Below are 13,017 nucleotides of genomic sequence, written 5' to 3' on the forward strand. Positions count from 1 at the left end.
GTGTACTAGCAAGGTACACACTTATTTAGCGTGTACATGCCAGGCACACTCTATTTTAGCGTGTGCCCAGCAAGTATGCTGTAAATAAGGGTGTACTTAGAAGCATGTTCTAATAAGAGTGTACTACATACATACTTCAGTTTGCAGAGTGACTAAACAAATCTCTACCGCCAATCCCGCAAAGTGGTTCACTCAAGGCATCACCTTACTCCAAACGTTAGAGATAAAATAATAATAAATTATTTATTTTTATTAATACTTGGGATGGCTTTACTGTATCCCCGCACGCCTGAACCAAATCATTATTTATCAATTTACTCATAAAACAAAATAATCATCAAAATTACAAAATTTTCTGAAATTATTACACAATATTGCTAATTAATTGAAATTAATCAGTATTTTTTCGATTAAATTATTGTTTTATCTCAAATGTTTGCAGTAAGGTGAGGCTTGTGGTGGACTGCTCCCAGGCGGGTGAACTGACAGCGTGACTCGAGGCTGAATCTGGTAGTGCCTGATATTTGAATTGGAACCTAGCAGTCGGGCGGGAGGCATATACACCTGAAACTAGAAGGTCCAACCTATCCTAACAAAACCTAACGGACTTGCCACAGATCTTACCGCACTCGCACTGTTGAGTGCGAATAACATGTTATTCGCACTCAACAGGTTGGTGCGCATAAGCAATCAACAAAAGCTAAACACCAAAAACAGTAAACTTATGGGCACCAACCTGTTGAGTGCGAATAACATGTTATTCGCACTCAACAGTGCGAATAACATGTTATTTGCACTCAAAATGTTATTCGCACTCAAATGTTATTCGCACTCAACAGGTTGGTGCACATAAGTAATCAACAAAAGCTAAACAACAAAAACAGCATGGCTACTCCTTTTAGACGAAACATTCAAATTGTTACTTTTGTATGCATTTCGTTCGCCACGGTCAACGATAGTCTATGTCTGTCATGTTTTATCGTGTCGCAGTACTTTCGAAAGGCCTGAGTGCTCTCGGCCCATTTCAAAACTATTTAAGTGTTGTTCTAAGGAAGATTTTGAAGAGGGAGCCAGGGCCAGGCTAGGGCTCTGAGGCTAGCTCAAGTCTTCCTGATTTGAGAATGGACTGAGACCCCTTGCTGTGTCAACCTCTTATCAAGAGAGAGTGACTCAGTGATATCCTGCTTTTAGTGTTGATGTGAGTACCATTTTCCCAGTGTCTCAGGAATCGCTGGCCGAACCAAAGTGATTCAATAGTTGGTCAGCGGCATTGACGCGTAACCTGAAAATACAGATGCAGGTCTTGTATTTTACTTGGTCCAGTTCTACTTTTCATAGTATAATTGCTGTGATTTGAACTAGGGATCCTAAGCACTGAAAATTATTGTATGCACATTTATTTTTCTGTGAACGAGTATTGCTTTCCAAGCCAAATTATTCCATTTCTTTTGCAGCGCCAAATTTTGGCGTTCTGGTCTGTGGTGCTCTGGGGAATGGAACGCCAAATTTTGGCGCTCTCTGTGGAACGCCAAAATTTGGCATGGAATCCGGAAACCAGGGATGGGAACGCCAAATTTTGGCGCTTTGGAAAAGACGCCACTCCAGTGGCGAGGAAACTTGCCACTGGATTTGGAGTGAATTCCCTTGGGCGTACGGGTGTCGTAGCGGCGACGTCGCAATGCAGCTGCGCTGCCTGTGGGCGTACCTCGAGTTGCGCCCACCGAGCGCTGCAACATGCCTAGTCTCATGGCTGCAAGGTGGTGCAGCTTCTTTCTGGCCACGGTCATCATAATCTGGGTCGCATCGTGACCTTCGCAACCGTCTCCCTCCAGACCGCCATGAAAGGGAACAGCTTCATCGTGGCATTCTGCACCGCAGCAAGTCAGCGCTTCATCGACATCTCTACGAGTCTGTGCCTCGTGTGTCCGCTGCTCATCGTAAGTTGCTGTGCGGCCGACCTGCGCGCCGAGTGCAGCAGACTGGTGCGTGCGGCGCGGGAGGACGGCCGCCTGGTCGACGGATTCGAGTGGCGAGCGCTGCGCCAGCGGCAGTTCCTCTTCCACGACATGCTCCGCCAGTGCAGCCACGCCAACGGTTCACGAAAAGTGTTGTGCACACTAAATTTGAACGTCCTAGCTCAAAAAGGGGCCGCCCTGGTGAAGTGGTGTCTAATTTTCCGTCATCACGCTGTTAAGTAAACTTCTGTTATACTGAGGGTGGAGCGTGGCCACACTCAGATCGTCATAAAGAGGTCGCAAGGAATGCATTTGAGTCGAAAAAGAGCTGCAGCTCTTTTTCGACTCAAATGCATTTCTTGCGACCCATGGGAAGAAAGAATTATTTTCCCGGATTTTCAGAACGTGAAAAGGCACGCTACGGACGGGCTTACCCTGCCCCCTCGAGGTGTGCTGTTGTCAGTACGCATGCCACCAAGCACGCTGACGCAATTTCCTTAAACGTTCTAAGAGGCGGAGGGCCGTCCATTCGGGTTCAAACCCAACTGACAGCCCGTAATCAGAACGTACGGAATTGAATGTGCCTGTCGCCTCCTGTCGCGAGTCTCTTTGCACCTGACGTTTTCCAGCGACATCCGTAACGCCTTCAGCGCAGATGTTCGGATAAGAGAAAGCTTCGAACGCAACCTTTGCTGCCCTTGCCGGCCTTGCCCGCAGTCGTCCCTCCACCCCGGTGCCGCCATGTCCTTCCGCCGCGCCACGCTGTGCCTCTGGGCGCTCACCATCAAGGGCGCGGCCGGCTTGGGCTACATCCCAGTGAAGCTGCGCGGCGGCCGAGTGCAAGCCTTGTCCTTGCCAGTGGTGCTCACCACGTGCACGTGCTACTTTCTTCTGGAAACTACACTCGTGGCACTGGTTTGGGACAGTAAAATAGTAAAAGGCCTCGTGATCGCACGAGTCATCGAGGGCCTGGTGTACGGGTGTCGCCGCGGTGACGTCGCCCTCCTGCTGCGCTGCCTGTGGGCGTACATCAAGGTGCACCCGCCGAGCGCTGCACGGTGGCGTACCTTCTTCCTGGCCACGGTCATCACGGTCTTCTTCAACCTAGATCGCACTGTCCTTATCACGACCGCCCACCATCAAACCGATGACGAATGGTACAGCTTGAGGAATGTGGCAACATGGATCATAGTAACACTGCGCTTCGTCATTGACCTTTGCACGAGCGTGCGTCTCCGGTGTCCGCTGCTCATCATTGGTTGCGCGGCGGCCGACCTGCGCGCCGAGTGCAGCAGACTGGTGCGTGCGGCGCGGGAGGACGGCCGCCTGGTCGACGCATTCGAGTGGCGAGCGCTGCGCCAGCGGCAGTTCCTCCTCCACGACATGCTCCGCCAGTGCAGCCACACCAACGGCAGCGCTGTTCTTTTCGAGCTGACTTACATGCTGCTGATCCTCACACCCTTCGAGAGCACCTTGAAAAGTATCTACAATGACGATTATCTAACGACACTGGTCGGCCAAAGCACGTTGATGGTGTCCGTGGTGATCATCATTTCTTTATGTCAGTGGACAGCACAGGAGGTAATACAGATCACATGATTTTTCTAGGTACGCGTAGTAACAGCTGTTGCATGGAAGTTTTTTTAAAATTTAGTAGTTTTTGTTAATTTCTCACAAAACGACACGTGTAAGGAAAAGGCACGCAGTAGCGGCCGCGCGATCCAAAAGGCGCTCAGTAGCGGCCGGCCCTGCGATCTAAAAGGCACGCAGTTTGCCGCGCGCGATCCAAGAGGCGCTCAGTTTGCCCCGCGCGATCCAAAAGACACGCAGTTTGCCGGCCGCCAGCCATAAACTGCGTGTGTTTTGGATCGCGCGGGGCAAACTGAGCGCCTCTTGGACCGCGCGCGGCAAACTGCGTGCACTGTTAAAAAAGTTATGAATTTTCAAAGCAATTTTGATGACAATTTTCCGAACACGGATATGAATTTTACAAACATTGCAATTTTCATAACTTGATGCGAAAATTCGAAACAATTTCGTAAAATTGACAATTGTTGGTAATTTTCAAACCATGTTCTGAAAATTGCGAATCTTAAGTGTTGATTTTGAGCTCACAATAGTAATTTTCCGAATCCGATTGTAAATTTCATAACTGGCTCAAGAGGCCTGGCCAAGGGGCGCTGGTAGAGTCATCAGGTAGCTGACCCTCCGCCTCCCGTGGGACGTGGTAGCACAGCGGTAAAGAGCGTGCACCACAAGTCAAAGATCCCGGGTTCGAAACCCGCTGATCCAAAGTAGAATCGGTTCAATAAATGGCATAAGGCCGCATCGGTGTTCATATACATGAACAATTAGTTGTCCTTTTGTTTAACTGCCCTAAAATGACCTCGCAAACGCGAATATTAATTTTCATAACATGATATGAATTTTCATATCGTGATTGTAAAACAATTTACAATCATTTGTGATTTTAATTTTCATAACAATTGTTTGTGAAAAAAAATGCCAACCAATGTTATGAAAATTACAACTGATTTTTTTAACAGTGTGCCTTTTAGATCGCAGGGCCGCTACTGAGTGCCTTTTGGATCGCGCGGCCACTACTGCGAGCCTTTTCCTTACAGGTGTCGAAAGGTTTATAATGCACGAAAGTGCTAACTCACAAAAACCTAAGACCAATGGTAATAATGCGCGCAAGTGCTCAAAATCACGCCACTACAGCCCATCTCATATCTCACCAGAAATCCACGATATAGGTTCTTATGTAAGTGGGCAAGATTCTCATTCTCATTGCAATTTACATTGTCCACTGCTAACCCTACACGAGGCAACAGCACAAGATCAGTTCTTTATACCAACCACTTTTTATTAGCATTATTGTAAAGGACAACCGTAAATACCAAATTATTGGTATCGTACAGCATTTTGAATTGCGCCCTTTCTTAACTACCTCTTGTTTTTTCGCAGTTCAAAGCTTTGGTCGAAGAGCTTACGAGCCTGCACATTGACTACCGACAAGTGTGTGACCAGACTGCTGAGAAGGAAGTAAGCGAGCTTTTTCTTAACCTTGCTTGAAGTGGAAGCTGGTTCACTTTGGTGTGGACGTTCCTCAGTTCCAGTGGCAGCTTATGAACATCGACCTTCACCAGGACAACCGGTTCTGCCTCCTCGGGATTTGCCACTGCGATGTCGAGTCTGGCACAAATGTAAGGAGAAGTGCCTTCTACGATCATGTGTATACTATAAAGTAATATAAATTGAAAGCAATTACTGCAGACCCACGAACACAGACCCACCTACCCATCAATCCAATCAACGTCGAAAAATAAAGGTCAATTCCAACCATTCCAGCATAGTGTGTTCAGTGACAATTTTATGTCTTCTGGTAAACTTTCCTTTTCCACTTTTGAAAGAATTTTACTAACACGTTGCGCTTGCTTCTAAACCAGGCCAAAATTTGCAGAACGAATCTTTATTTTCCTACTAAAAAAAAGCATTCCGTCTTCCCAAACCTCTAATTTTCCGATTAGCGTACCAGTAAATGATTCATGAAGCGGAAGAAGGGGATAACTCAATTTCCATTATTTTTCCGGAGAAACAAAAGACTGTTTGAAGGTTGAACTTAGTCCAACAAGATGCATGATGCAATTGCATTTTCGTCAAGAAAGCCCAAGAAATAACTGTGAAAATTTTCAAAAGTGTAGCATCACTCTGAAGACGGTTTCTGTGATTTAAATCTTTACGTTGGAATGGACTACAAAACCATGTTTACGTAGTTCTCCCAAACAAGGTGGAATTTGGAGACAATTCAAGTGGAGCTGAGGTCTGCATAGATTCTGTATTTCTGTGGTACATTTTTGGAGTTGATGAGGAGTTAAGTTGAGTTGATTCTTTTTACATAAGATTCATAAAGACACAAGTTGAGTTATCTCCTTTTGCCATTTTGTGCAAAGGAGTTATGTGGACTTCGGTTGAGTTACCTCCATTTTCCGATAAAATTTAGACCGCAAAAGGGGTCAAGTTAAGATATATCAATTTTTTTCATGTTGGTTTTCTCTTAAACTGTTCGGAATTGGGTCAAATAATTTGGTGTGATGATGAAAACCATCCTGAGGCACAATAATAAGATAAAAACTCAATTTGCAGATAAGTCGAAGTATTCCCTTCTTTCGCTTCCTGGATCAAATTAAACATTCATTGCCTGACCACACTGGTTAAACTTGAGCGTAGGTAGTAAAGCGTGACAGATTGTCAGAATAAGTTTCCCGCCTTCAGAGGTGCGTGAATTTCGATCAGCTTTTTAGACAGGCTTCTGACATCCTGACAAGATTTACACGAGATAGAGGCTACTCCCTCAGATTTCTTCTTAATTGTATTCTACTGTTCCAGGGGCTCCTTGCAGTTGGTATGTACTTCTTTACCAGTAAGCTGCACGAATTCAATTGAAGAAAAGGCATCTATTAGGACCATAAATTTATATCAGGAGGCTGCAACGCGAATGGCTGGTGTGGGGGCGATCCGCGAGACCACGTAAAACAAGGAAATCGGGGGGCCCTAATGCTCAATGACGGGCGCTTTCCTTCAACCTCCCGTCACGGGGTCTGAGAAATATAGGTTCATTTTGTGTATTAGGACATGTGGCACACCGATTCGTCGCACCGTCTATTAATGGGGAGGAGTCAAAGTAGTCCATTTTCAGAAGTTTTCCCGCCATTTTTAAATTTGAATTTTTGAGCTTTGGCAATGGGCTTTTCCTGAGAGACTAGCAGTCTCATCATGAACTCATATAGCCTACTACACCGAAAAATGCCCTAACTTTAGGTTTGCTTTGAGAAATGGAAGTTACACGCGACGGTTTTCGAGAACCAAGACCCCCCGATTGACAATGAACCGGTCTCGCGCATAGCCCCCAGCCTAGCCAGCCGTTGCTGCCCCCTGTTTATATCAATGCTCTCACAACAGTCATTTTTACTGTCAATGCACATTGAAAAAAAAATGAAAGTCTTTAGACAAACCTATTGTGAACTTTGTAAAAATCACTCCTTTTTTAGGAGGAAGTGAAAAACAATGCCGTAAAAGAAAAAAACCTGTCTTAAAAACTTTTAAATAAGGTTCTGAAAATAACGAACCTTTTAAAAACTGTCACGTTTCAGGAAAGTTTTGATTCTTCTACATCAAGCTGGTGTTATTGTTTCTGGGTATTCTTTACTTCTTACTCACTTTGCACGCACACGTTTTGAATTAAGCGCTTGTTGGGGAGCTGGTTTCGTGATAACTTGCAGCCAATTGTTGATGAGAATTTAAAATCTTCAATTAACCCATAAGGAAAGGTAGATAATATGCAGAAACTTGCGCACACGGATTTGTCACCTAAGTTTGAGTAATAAAGCAACGATTTACATGGGAGTTTGTCGGTGTGATTTCTTCTCCACTGTTCCATTTCTTCTCAATTACATGGTAGTGAAGCTATAATCATTATTAAAGTTAATTAAAGTTTTCATTACATATGTTATTAAAATTCTCATTACAGTGTAATGAACGAATGTAATGAAAGTTTTAATGACAAAAACGTAATGAAAATGAGCAAAGTTGACGCAAATTACGCAACTTTTCGTTTCGGATTGACATAGGTAAGAGTGGATTCACAACGACTCTGACAGCAGAGAAGAGGTAAAAATTGAGTGACCCAGGACGACTCAGGTCTGAGGCAGTTTAGTTGCCTGAATAAGGGAAATCGGGTGCTGACCCTACCAAACGGCAGCCCGTAGACGCCTTCAAGCAACATCAGAAAAACCTATTTGGTCAGTTCAAATATCGCACAAGAGGGCTTTGGAGAGTTATTACAAGTTGTTTGTAGAATTTTCCGTAGCTTTTTTGCCACTTTGGCATTCAAAACGGCGCGCCATTGGAGTGCCATGAATAAACTTATCAACGGTTGTGCAGTGTTACAATGCGGCCGATTCCTCGGGCCGCCCCAACCTCACGAATCAGACTCTAAATAGGTCGGTGCCTCGCTTTCACAGCCTCTCACGCGTTGCCACTCGCCACAGCACCGGCGACCGAAATCGCACGAACGGTGCCGTGCGCGTTTGCGGCAAATTTGGTCGCCCAGTCGCACAGTTTTCCTACGCTTGCGGTGCGGGTCGCGAGAAAGATCGGGGCGGCGTTCCGCGCCCCGCACGTCAGCGGCAAGCCTCTTAGCACCGCGTTATGTGGGGACAAACAGTGGCGCCGTGGTGGGGCGGGGCGGGGCGGGGCGGGGTGGGGCGGGGCGGGCCGGGGTGGGGCGGGGCGGGGCGGGGTGGGCGGGGCGGGGCGGGGCAAGGGAAGGCGGGGCGGGGCGGGGCGCTCGCTGAATTTTGATTCTGCTTTTGTAAACGTGTGGCGCGCGGTGGAACGGCGGGGCCACCAGGTGGCAGGCAGCGCTCAGCAGACCGATTCCGATAGTCGCTTTCGTCGCCCCGTCTCTCTCACAGTCATCGGGCGTGCCGTATAGGTGCGAGAGAGACAGAGCGACGAAGGACCCTCGTCTGCTTTACGGCGGCAGGGAGCGGAACGCGGTGCGGGCAAGGGTGTGAACGCCGCCAGCCGAGTCAATCAGCTCTCGTCGCTCTGTCTCTTTCACACTTTTGCGGACCTCTTCATGACTGTGCGAGCAAGTGTGCGAGAGAGACCCCTCTTCTGAACCGCTCGGCAGGACACTGAGATTCCAAACGCTATGAGTATAGCACGTATGGTGCAATGCAGCTGAGATATCGCACCATACGTGCAATGCGATAGCCACATTGCACTTCATGTGCAATGCTTTTGCATTGTATCAATTGACGCTATACTCATAGCGTTTGGATTCTCAGTGCACCCTTGCAATGCGGAGGTGTGAAATTTGGAGTTTCCGTACCTGGAAGGGCAGAGTTCGCAGCCCAAAGCGTTTGCACCGCCAAAGAGACAGGGGCTCAGGGAGCTACTTTGCACTTGAAGTGTGGACTGCGAACTCCACACGTGTGGAGTAGTACTCCTACTTTGTTTCGCGGTGTAGGAGCGAGGCGTGCCTGACAGTGGGGTGTCCGCGCAGACACAATCGAGGCAGGGCATGGCCATGGTAGGTGGTTTGCATGCGCAGTGTACACACGCTCTTTCCTAATTTCCGATTCCGAACGAGGTCGATGCCTCCGCTGTGCCCCAATACGGAGAGTGCTCGGCTGTGTTTGAGCGTTAATCATGGAGTGCCCAAACGCATTCGCCGTCTGGTGAAATTGTTGTTTCGTTTTTGTTTCTTCTTGTTTTTGTTTTGCGGAGGGGGAGGTCGTTTCCGAGCATCGTGTAATTAGCGAGGTTACTGGGCACAAGTATTGCTGTTTTATTAATTAGAAGGGTTTTGATTGATCTTCGATGGCTCCTATGAACAAAGACAGATCTGCATCGCGTCCCGCCAACAAAGACAGAAGCGTTTTAGGGTACCGACAAAGACAGATCTGCTTTTAGGTTAGGGGCGCCCCTTCCTCTTTCTTCCTTCCTTACGCACATTAAACTGCTGAAAGTGTATTATTCGATTAGATATTTGTATTTGTGAAATCTTGACACGGTAAAAACGGGACCTGGTTTTCCCAGGAAGCCAATGGTGAAGGTATAGGCGATTTCCAGGAGGTTCCTGGGAAAACCAGGAACCGTTTTTACCGTGGAAAGAATGAGAAAATGTCATGCCGAAAATGAAAGCTCTAACACAGTGGCTCGCAGTGGCTGCATAGTGGGTTTAAAGTCCGGACACAGGACGACTCCGAAACGCAGATCTGTCTTAGTTCGCGCACGCTCGAACACTTCTGTCTTTGTTGGCGGGACGCGCGGGATGCAGATCTGTCTTTGTAATTTGTAATTTGTAAGCGTCATTTTCACCAGTGCACGGCCCTGCGCGAGGCTGAAATTTCGTCCGAGAAGCCAGCGGTCGGGCTGCACTGCCTTGGCACGGCACGGGATGGCACGGCACTGCACGATGGCCCGTGGAAGGTGTCGGAAGGTGTGCCCACAGGGGGTGGCTGGAGGAACCACTCAGCCCCCGAGCAAACGTGCGTGCGGCCGTCGAGTGATTCCGGCGCGGCCCGCACGCTTCGCTCCGTCTCTCTCGCACCCACGGAGCGTGCCGCCGAGGTGCGAGAGAGATGGACTGCTCTCCGACAAGAAAAGCCGAGGCTACCACCGATGTGGTTGTGCCGAGCGATCCCGCCGCCCACTTCATCCCCCTGTCTCTCTCTACGGCACACTCCGTGAGTGCGAGAGAGACGGGGGGAGGCGTGCGGGGAACACAACGGCGATGGCCTCAGTTCCCTCGCCACCCGTGTGGAACAGATAGGCTGAAAGCATGCTGAACCGCGTCTGAATTTTCAGTCCGTTTTCAGACGCCAGTCAGGCCTCAGTCAGTCCGCGTTCAGGCGAGATCCAGGCCGTTCGCGACACGAACAAGGTCTGAATGCCGCCTGACGAGCGTCTGACTGAGGCCTGACTGGTGTCTGAAAATGGACTGAACGCGGTCTGAAAAGCGGCTTAGATTCAGACCGCGTTCAGGCCGCGTTCAGTCCGTTTTCAGGCCCACGCCTGGCCGCCCGAAAAAAACGTCAAAAGCGTCGAAAACGAAGACCTGCCGGCCGACGTCTGGTGTCGAACTCGGGACAAGGCGCATAGAATACCGGTGCGTGAATCCGCTTGGCCAGAGCGACTTCTGTGAACCGACGTGCGACGCTGCGATCCCATTCTGCTGGCCAAGGCTTGCTGATACGTATAACGCTGCGGAGAACTACTTGGAAGAAAGGCTCTTTTCGTTTTAAAATGGCACAATCCGAAATATCATAGCCAGCGAAAAGAGTATGATTGTTCTCCACGACAGAGGCAAACCCTGTTCTACCCCACTTCGGAAAAGGTTTAACGCATACATCAGATGTCTCAACCGTATCAGCAAGCTTTGGCCAGCAGAATGGGATCGCAGCGTCGCACGTCGGTTCTCAGAAGTCGCTCTGGCCAAGCGGATTCACGCACCGGTATTCTATGCGCCTTGTCCCGAGTTCGACACCAGACGTCGGCCGGCAGGTCTTCGTTTTCGACGCTTTTGACGTTTTTTTCGGGCGGCCAGGCGTGGGCCTGAAAACGGACTGAACGCGGCCTGAACGCGGTCTGAATCTAAGCCGCTTTTCAGACCGCGTTCAGTCCATTTTCAGACACCAGTCAGGCCTCAGTCAGACGCTCGTCAGGCGGCATTCAGACCTTGTTCGTGTCGCGAACGGCCTGGATCTCGCCTGAACGCGGTCTGACTGAGGCCTGACTGGCGTCTGAAAACGGACTGAAAATTCAGACGCGGTTCAGCATGCTTTCAGCCTATCTGTTCCACACGGGCAGTCAATCCACTTTCCAGGTGGGGCAGGCAGCAGGCAGGCGCGCTCCGGGGAGAGAGAGAGAGAGAGAGAGAGAGAGAGAGAGAGAGAGAGAGAGAGAGAGAGAGAGAGAGAGAGAGAGAGAGAGAGAGAGAGAGAAGCTTCCCCGAGGGCCTTCGGCTTGGCATCCGTCTGCAGGTGAGCCAGCGGCACGTGCTGACCAAGCCGCCTGATTCCGAGGGATCGTTCCCTCACTCTGTCTCTGTCGCTTTCATGCGGAGTACGGGTGCGAGAGAGACGGAGTGACGAAATGATCCTCCCTGAACCAGGCAGCTGGAGCACCCCGTTCGCGGCGCCGTGCGTGGTATGTCTCCCCCCCCCCCACGTCGCAATTGGACCACTCAGCACACTGAGATTCCAAACGCTATGAATACATATACACTGAGAATGGAAGAGTCATGATCATGACTAAAATTTTGGGCGAGGAATTCTTTATTACCCAAATTTGGGTGAGGAAGAATATCTCGCCTAGCGTAGCTTAACAAGCTCATCCGCCAAGATTTCCCCTATCTAAATGCATGGGGGAATTTCTAGCCTATGCTTGATTTCAAGCGTAACGTCTTCAAGCGTAACTTTATGCTTGACTCAAGAATAGAGTTACGCTTTAGTTATACCAGCGTGCTGTGAAACTAAGTATGAAAAACTCCAGTGTGGAGACTATGCAAACTCTGCGCTTCCAAGTGCCGAGACTGAAAATTCCACTCCTCCGCATTTTGCGAGCGTTGGAGTTCTCGGTGGATTTCTCCAGACTGGTTTCACAGTGTGCCGCCCCTGCCGCCGCCGCGCCACTGCGCACGGTCGCGGGGACCACAAAGGTGATCAGCGTCGTTAGCGGCGAAGCCGTGGCGCGTGGCGTGGCGTGGCGTGGCGTGGCGTGGCGTGTCGTGGCGTGTCGTGGCGTGGCGTGTCGTGGCGTGTCGTGGCGTGGCGTGGCGTGGCGTGGCGTGGCGCGGCGTGGCGTGGCGTGGCGTGGCGTGGCGTGGCGTGGCGTGGCGCGGCGTGGCGTGGCGTGGCGTGTCGTGGCGTGTCGTGGCGTGGCGTGGCGTGGCGTGGCGTGGCGCGGCGTGGCGTGGCGCGGCGTGGCGTGGCGTGTCGTGGCGTGTCGTGGCGTGGCGTGGCGTGGCGCGGCGTGGCGTGGCGCGGCGTGGCGTGGCGTGGCGTGGCGTGGCGTGGCGTGGCGGCACAACAGGGCGCTTGCCTCGGCTCTGCGCCGCTAGCCCGCCCAAGCCCCCGCAGACTGATTCCGAGAGCCGTCCTCGTCGCCCTGTCCCTCTCGCACCCCGTACATGAGAGAGAGACAGAGAGGGGGGGAAGGGGGGGAGTGAGAGACAGACAGACAGACAGACAGACAGACAGAGCGGAATCAGTCAACACCACGGCAGCACATCGAACACGCGGGCGCGGGGAACATTGAGGGGCAAGCGGCACTGCGAAAACATTGGCGGTCGCTTGTCAACGTCAACACCCATTGAGTGGTCGTCTGACATAACAACGTATGTTCATCGGGAATCCCATAGTAGATACGCCGCTTTGCCCGATAGCTACAGAATTTTCCTCAGAAGAATGACATCAAACCAGTCGATGAGCTTGTTGTGACGAAGTTGTCATCATTTGAAAGTGATGGAAACGTCGCCCACAATGTTGCC

Source organism: Thrips palmi, unplaced genomic scaffold, assembly GCF_012932325.1.
Source record: "Thrips palmi isolate BJ-2018 unplaced genomic scaffold, TpBJ-2018v1 HiC_scaffold_5, whole genome shotgun sequence".
Taxonomy (NCBI): domain Eukaryota; kingdom Metazoa; phylum Arthropoda; class Insecta; order Thysanoptera; family Thripidae; genus Thrips; species Thrips palmi.